Source organism: Xenopus tropicalis, chromosome 1 (genome assembly GCF_000004195.4).
Source record: "Xenopus tropicalis strain Nigerian chromosome 1, UCB_Xtro_10.0, whole genome shotgun sequence".
Lineage (NCBI taxonomy): Eukaryota > Metazoa > Chordata > Amphibia > Anura > Pipidae > Xenopus > Xenopus tropicalis.
The window spans coordinates 88931771-88937920 of record NC_030677.2 but is presented as its reverse complement, the minus strand read 5'-3'; positions in this window follow the sequence as shown (position 1 = coordinate 88937920).

Genomic DNA, 6150 nt, shown 5'->3' with positions numbered 1-6150 from the left:
CATAAAAATAGTCAAACTTAGGAAAGCTTTGCAGTTAAGTATTTTGAAGTAAAAAGAAATGGGTACCCATTTTAGATTCAGGGGAATGTGTACTTTCCAAAATATATAGCTTTCTGTGGTGAGCGTACTTTTTTGTAGCATTATCCCACATAAAGCATGTAAATGTGTTGATTTTGCAGGAGCTGAAATGTCACAAAGGACAGTACATATGGGGGTATAATCACATTGGGGCCCCTACATGCCACATACTTAGGTGAACCTATACATATTAGGCATCAAACTGTTCAGTGGACCCCTGGCGTTCAAATTTATGGTGGTTTATCTTGGTACCTAATGCTATGTGGTAGATAAGATGCTGCAAACTGGAAGCTTTGAAGGGATTTTTGGAAATGTCATCAAAATTGCCAACTGTAGAAAAGCTTTGCGGCTTGGTACTTTGGAGTAGAAAGACATGGGTACCCATTTTGAATTCAGGGGAATATGTACTTTCCAGAAATATATGGCTTTGTGGGATGAGCATACTATATACTAGGGTTATCCCACATATAATGATGTAAATGTGTTGATTTTGCAGAAGCTGAAATAACAGAAATGACAGTACATATGGTGGTATGTTCACATTGGGGCCCCTACATGCCACATAACTTAGCTAAACCTTTACATATTGGGCATCAAACTGTTCAGGGGACCCCTGGCGTTCATATTTAGGGTGTTTTATTTGGTTACTTTATGACCTGTAGGAGATAAGATACTATAGACTGGAAGCTTTGAAGTGATTTTTAAAAAAAAATCCCAAATTTTGATAAAAACCATTAACTTTAGGAAAGCATTGCGACTTGGTAGTTTGGAGTAGACAGACAGTTCTACCTATTATGGATTCCTCAGAATCTGTTCTTTTTAAAAATGTATTTTTGGCCTTGAAATCTTTCTGGAGCAGTGCTTTGGAAATTTGGTAGTGTATTGCTGGGAGTTTTTGACCTATACAAGTGAGAAATCTCCATAAAACTATATATATTTGGTACTGGCACGTTCAGGAGACATGGGACTTTCCAAATAAGTTGTAATTTCATGCATAAACTAATTTTTGTTTCTGGTGCATGTGTTTATATTATGGAAAATATGATTTTTTTTTTCATTTTTTAGACATTTAGAAGCCTATATCTTGTTACAGAATTGGAATTACACAAAAATTCTACCATATTTTAAAAGCTTAGGTTGTCCTGAAAAAAACAATATATAGTTTTCCTGGGTAAACTAAAAGTCCCCCCGAGGAAAGGCCCCTAAAGTGATACAGTGCAAAAAGTTCAAAAACTGGCAGTAGAAGTTCCGATTTGTCCCAAACGGCTGGCAGTAAAAGTGTTAAGTGTGGTAGCATTTGAGATATCACTGCAGATTATCATTGATTTCTATTATATTCTTTATTATAATATAGTGTGTATTTTTCCTTTACAGTTCAGAGAGATGATGTCTGGCTCATTAATATAATCTGCTGCAGTATATATTTTGAGGATGTTATTTACCTGTATTGTCTGCAGCCCATCATTATGGCACTATTGCGCTCTGCCATTGAGGTGTTTCTTCTTTATATATCGATAGATAATTATATTATAGTACGGCAAATATAGCGATAATGCATTACTGTTTGTTAACTTTTTGTCTAGTATTCATATTATATAATCTTACTGTAGGACTATCTGTAGTTACCTGGTACATTCTGTGTGTCTGCATTAACATTTTAGTATCTTGAATTAATAATCTCTCTACAGCAGGCTTGGCTATGGTCTCACTAAACACAAACTGTAAGTATATCATTTTTTTTATGGGTCTTGTAAGGCTCTGTCCTATAGTGCCACAAATGTAACCCTAAGGCCAAAAAGTGCTGAGGATGTTAACAAGAACATTGTCACACTCTTTAGTGTCCACCTTTATATGGTGCAACTGTATTGCCGTGTCTGCCTCTATAAGGTGCTACTGTATTGCCGTATCTGCCTCTATAAGGTGCAACTGTATTGCCGTATCTGCCTCTATAGGGTGCAACTGTAATGCCGTGTCTGCCTCTATAGGGTGCAACTGAATATTGCCTTATCAGCTTCTATGTTCTTTTTTGCAGGAAGAATTGATTCTAGATTCTTGCCTTCTGCAACTACACTGTAGTCTCTCCTAGGGAATGTCGTTGTTAGTGATGGTCTTCAATCACTATATTACTTGGCTACTGCTGTAGATATTCACTTTATTAAAGTTACCCTATGGAGTAACCACTCTAGTTAGGGGGGGTACCGTGGCCTGTATGTGGGTTAGCTCTCACTGGTTTTCCCTCCCTAATACTGTATAACTTTTGTACATCCTATTGTTGCCCACTGCCTTGCAAAGGTTCAGGAAATGAGAAAATCAAATCCAACTTACCGAGATTTTCTTTTCCTGGACTGTAGCATGGCAGTGGGCATGCTTCCCGACCCTATTGGGGAGAGCTCTCGGATTACAATCAATGCCTGGGATGCCTGGGGAGCCAAATTTATTGAGAACTTGTTAATTATGGTCACGTGACAGGGGATGAACCCATTGTTGCCCACTGCCATGCTACAGTCCAGGAAAAGAAAATCTCGGTAAAGTTGGATTTGATTTTCTCATATCTCAGAGAAGCAAGCAGGGATCTGGGAATTTAGATATGCAGTAAGTACTGAAAAAGAATGCCTTTAGATTTACTTTTAGTTTATATTAACCTTTTTATTGTCCTTTAAAGAAGAAGGAAAGGCTAAGTCACTTGGGGGTGCCAAAATGTTAGGCACCCCCAAGTGACTTAGATTGCTTACCTTCTACCCCTGGCTGGTGCCCCTGTATGGAGAAAACAGCACCAGCCCGGGGTAGCAGCAATCGCTTCCTCCTTCCTCTCTCGCTGCGCGCGCATGCGCAGTTGAGTGAAAAGCCGAACTTTAACAGAGAAGTCGGCTTTTTCACTCTACTGCGCATGCGCCGGACTCGGAGTCTAGGGGAAAGGAAGGCGGAAGCGAATCGCCCCAGGTGCCCCGGGCTGGTGCGGTTTTCTCCTAATAGGGGCACGAGGTAAGCGATTCAAGTCACTTGGGGGTGCTTAACATTTTAGCACCCCCAAGTGACTTAGCCTTTCCTTCCCCTTTAAGGGGGAATGTTATATATGTTGCTAAGGAGAAAAAAATTTTGCAGTGGGACAAAATTTTAGCTTTGTGCCACAAGTACTTAGCATATGTAATAAAACGTAACTTATTTTAACATTTAAATTTACACCACCTTCAAGTAGATATTAAACATTTGCAATGTAATAAATGTTGAGCAAACGGTATTACATTGCGAACATCGCTAAGCAGTCACAAAAAGCCAATTTTACACACCGTGTGCAATTTTTCAGCATCACCTTTGTACCTTCTCTTCTGTATACCAAGTGCGAGGAATATATCTGCCAGTAATGATTCTACAGAGTCAAATGAGAATATTTTTGAGAATTCTGACTCTAAGGCCATTTGATCTGGTCAGATGGGACTTCTCCTACTATAGACAGTTATTATTATTAACATTTATTTATAAAGCGCCAACATATTCCGCAGCGCTATACAATAAGTGGGTTTTATACATTGGACATACAGAGTAACATATAAAGCAATCAGTAACCAATACAAGAGGTGAAGAGGACCCTGCCCAAAAGAGCTTACAATCTACAGTTCTCCCTAGATAGGAAAATGTAGTATGGTATCATTATCACAGGCAGTAGGGTTGAATGTAGTTGGGTTCAGACAGTTGGCTGTTCTGGTTTGCTTTCTGTGTAGCTGCTGCTGCTAGTTTTTCAAAGAAACACAAAAATTATTGGCACACCTATTTAAGTTCATAAAACATACCTTTTATTTGAGCTAAATTAAAATCTGAAACTCTTAAAAATTTTTGACAGAAAAGAAAAAGAAGAAAACTTAAAATTCACTACATACCCTATTACCTGCTTCACTGAAAGCTGAGCTAGCTTTTGACTTATTGCATGTGAGTTTCGCTATGTTATTCGCAACATTTGTTTCACTAGTATCCGTGTTTCATGTGGTTGACGATTGCAACAAATGTTGCTACGAACTGGCTAGTTATATGAAATGTAGCTTATATAGCTTGTCAGGACACGATGTCAATTGTGCAGTAGTATAGGAGAAAGGAGATCGTGATTCATAACGGGAAACACTGGATATGGTAAGTATATTTCTTTTTACAGCGTTTTCAGGTAAGTCACAAGTATAAAAAACTTTGCAATATGGTTATGTGTCAATAAATTACTAATAAATACATTTATTGTGTGTTGTCATTTTTTCAATATTAATTCACTATTGGGGGTTATAGTTCAACATTAGTCTTAAACATCGGCGCAGATTCAGATAATTCAGACTCATTTGCCCCTCCAGCTAAATATTACAATCACCGCCATCTTTCATCAATTCAATCAGTAATTAGTTAACCCAGGGCCGGGCCAAGGTATTTTGGCCCCCTAGGCAAGGGCTTCAATCAGCACCCCCCTCCTCCCGCCGCCCTACAGCCCACATTACCGTTTCCCACCTTACCATTACCCGTTAAACAATTTTTCAAATAAATAAATGTAACAAAAAACAAGTGTAAATAAAGGGTTCAGTTAACGCCAATACTGGACTGTCCACAACATTTTACTTTTCAGACAACACCTATAAAAAGAGTGCAATATATGTCTAAGCTGAAACCTCTTTAGCGATGAGGTACCCCTTTCACTCCCAGCATGCCCAAAAAGCTTCTTATTAAATCTTGGCAAATTGGCATTTTTTTCTGCTGCCAACAGCACCCAACATTTTGTTGTGCCAGCAGCAGCCAATCCCTCATACTGCCCCCTATCTGTACCTGTGTCAGCACCCTACATATTGCCCCCATCTGTACCTGTGTCAGCACCCAACATATCCCCTATCTGTACCTGTGCCAGCAGCACCCAACATATCCCTCCTCTGTACCTGTGTCAGCAGCACCCAACATATTCCCCCATGTGTACTTGTGCCAGCAGCAGCCAATCCCTCCTATTGCCCCCCATCTGTACTTGTGCCAGCAGCACCCAACGTTTTGCCCCCATATGTACTTGTGCCAGCAGCACCCAACATATTGCCCCCATCTGTACTTGTGCCAGCAGCACCCAACATATTGCCCCCATCTGTACTTGTGCCAGCAACACCCAACATATCCCCCATCTGTACCTGTGGTGCAGCACCCAACATATTGCCCCCATCTGTACATGTGCCAGCAGCAACCAACATATCCCCCATCTGTACCTGTGGTGCAGCACCCAACATATTGCCCCTTCTGTACTAGCAGCAGCCAATCCCTCATATTGCCCAATTTGCCCCAATCTGTACCTGTGCCAGCACCCATCATGGCCCCATCTGTACCTGTGCCAGCAGCATCCAACATATTGCCCCTTCTGTACCAGCAGCAGCCAAACCTTCATATTGCCCAATTTGCCCCAATCTGTATATATGCTAGCAGGCAGCCAATGAATATTGCGCCCAATTTGACCCCAATCATATGTACCTGTGCCAGCAGCAGCATTTAAGAATTGCCCCCACTTCCTGTAAAAGCAGCCTACCTGTAAACGTCAGAGACTCAGAACTCCCAGCCAGCGGTCCTGCTCAGGCCTCAAATTGGTTTTCCCCGTGCCGCACAACACACCCACACCGCCACATCCCAGTGCTTCTGTCCCTCTGTCCCGCAACTGCATGCGCCCATATGCATGCGCGTCATTCAAACTACGGCAGCCAGAGGGACAGAAGCGCTGGGCGCTGTGCGCCAATTACACATGCGCACAGCGCCAACCTTAACACAGAGGTAAGCGCCGATAAATAGAAGGGTGGGGAGTGCTCCTGGCAGGGTCCCGAGAGGAAATACCATCATGCCAGAGGGGGGTTGGGGGCGGTGATTCTATTAAACTCAAAGTAAACTAATAAATTACTACTAAAAAAAAAATAAAAAATTTCCCCTTTGATGTGCGCCCTTCAATGATTGCGCCCTAGGCAGCCGCCTACTCTGCCTACCCCTAGTTCCGGCCAAAGTGAATTATAACTCCTAAGAGACTAAATAACTAGTAACCAACAATATAACAGCATTTGCTAAATATTTAGACAAACACTGTGC